The sequence below is a fragment of the Austrofundulus limnaeus genome, unplaced genomic scaffold (assembly GCF_001266775.1).
Source record: "Austrofundulus limnaeus strain Quisiro unplaced genomic scaffold, Austrofundulus_limnaeus-1.0 Scaffold151, whole genome shotgun sequence".
Classification (NCBI taxonomy): domain Eukaryota; kingdom Metazoa; phylum Chordata; class Actinopteri; order Cyprinodontiformes; family Rivulidae; genus Austrofundulus; species Austrofundulus limnaeus.
In genome coordinates, this window is record NW_013952553.1 from 1,048,898 (window position 1) to 1,050,941 (window position 2,044).

Genomic DNA, 2,044 nt, shown 5'->3' on the forward strand with positions numbered 1-2,044 from the left:
GTAAAAATAATAAAACAAGGTCTTTGTCTGCAATGATTAGACATGTTTTTTATTATTGTCATTAGTGATTATCTCAATTTCAGCAAAAAAAATAGACAAAATCCTACACACTGTGCCTTTAAATACGCGGAACAGTTAAAAAAACAAAAGGGTACATATTTTAAAATATATATTTTTAACCGTTCAAAACTCTCAACCTGCAACAGAATCAGTTTAACACCAATATAAAAGTAAAGTCAGGATTAAACATCTGAGTTTTTGGTTTAATCACAACTTTTCATCATAACTTTTCTTGTTTTATCAGTTGAACAAATTGTATTAATTTAGGTGACAGAATTTTACTATAATATTTATTATCTACTTATTCTGTGACTTTAATGACCACGAGGAACAGACCTGCTATAAATGGGATGTAATGAAAATTGGCCATAGTGCTTTTAAATATTGATTAAATATTTTAAACTGTCCTTAGATATAATATAATCTATATCTAAACAGGGGGCAGAGTTTAAACAGAAAATACTACAAAATACTGAGAATTACATGTTTGCACTGATAAGACATGAAAGTATTCAGATTGTGAMTTATCTGCAAACAATTAAAACTAACACTAAAATTAATTAACAAATAACGTAATGTTAGTTTTAGTATATTAAAAGGTTAACAGACATACATTAAATATAATTTATAAATTAATTAATTTAAACTATTTTTGAGTACTTTTTGGCTCTAATGAGCTTCCACAGTAGGCTGAACTACGGCCTTGAAACTCCTAAAAGACCCTCCTCTGTYTGCAGACCTCAGAGGAAAAACAAGTTTTTACGCAATAAAATTTAAACAAAACATTTTACTATTAAAATATGGTCTAAAATCCGAACTGAGGAGTCATCCTGACGGATTTTTGATAGAAAGATATTCCACTGCCTGAGAAAAAACAGGTCCCAGTCTGACCGGAGCAACATACTTGCCCAATTAGAAAAATAAGTAAAAGTGATTTTAACACAACCGCGGTACCGAGCAGGGTTCTGATTAACTTCCGCAAACATTTTCAGCGTTCTAAGACCTCGCAGGATTCGAAGGTGAAGCTGACAGATCCTACCTGCAGCTCTGAAGCTCTCCGGCTCCAGTGAAAGTGGACTTCTAGGTGGTGAATCCCGAGGCCTATAGAGAAATTATTAAAAAATAGTAGTTTTAAGCGTTCTGTCGACAGACTGACGGCGCTGCTCTGTTTGGAACTATTGGAAGCTCCATGAACCACGTGACCGTGTGTTGGCTAGTTCAAAGAGTGTCGTAACTTTCTCCAAGTGGGGGGTCTCGGCGGACGAGTGCGGATGAGTGGGCGTGTCAGAACAAAAGGCGATTCTAAAGCGACACACCTGATTTCAGACTTTGTTAAAGGGACACACCTGACTGGACAAGCAAAAAAGGRGCGACACCGCACGGCACCACCTGATTAAACAAGAACAAAAGGGGCGTTACTGCACGACACCACTTTTTCTGGAGAACCCTTTTGGGTCACATTTCTCCTGGTTAACCTTAGTGTTGGGGTCAGGGTCAGGCTGTRTAGAGGTCAAGCAGGACCTAAGGATGCCATCATGTAGGCCTCGTAGCCCACAGTGTTTATGCTTTTGACACGCTCATTCTTGTGACACGCCCACATTGATTCCGCTGTTGACCCCTTCTCACTCTCTCCATAGGGCTTCCTCTTCCTTTTCCTCTATGTAGTGTTTATTGGCGGTTTGCAAAAAAACTTCAGGAATGCATTACCGCCACCAACTGGAAAGGAGTGTGGACTGAAACGACTTAAAAAAAAAACCCAACTCATGTCCTATCAAATAATCGACTCTATAGGGTTCTGGGTGAATCCATTGATATATATTACTGGATTGGGCGTGGCTAGCGCATTGCTAGCTACATTGACGTGCACGCACTGGAGCTCTGTATTGAGGAGCCTCAACAAAATGAATGGAGGTCAATGGACAGTGAGGTGTCTTCCTGATGAAAAACTCTTATAACTTCCTTATTTCTTGCTCGATTTTAACAA

General features: G+C 38.3%; 1 protein-coding gene across 1 annotated transcript in view; it reads right to left on the reverse strand.

The window, feature by feature from the left end:
* Positions 1 to 1,347, reverse strand: part of LOC106523292 (retinol dehydrogenase 3) — a 4,619-nt gene extending 3,272 nt beyond the window's left edge. Inside the window, exon 1 of the mRNA XM_014016672.1 lies at positions 1,100 to 1,347. The gene's annotated coding sequence lies outside the window, so the exon portion shown is untranslated. The remainder of the gene's footprint in view (positions 1 to 1,099) is intronic.
* Between the last annotated feature and the right edge of the window lie 697 nt (positions 1,348 to 2,044).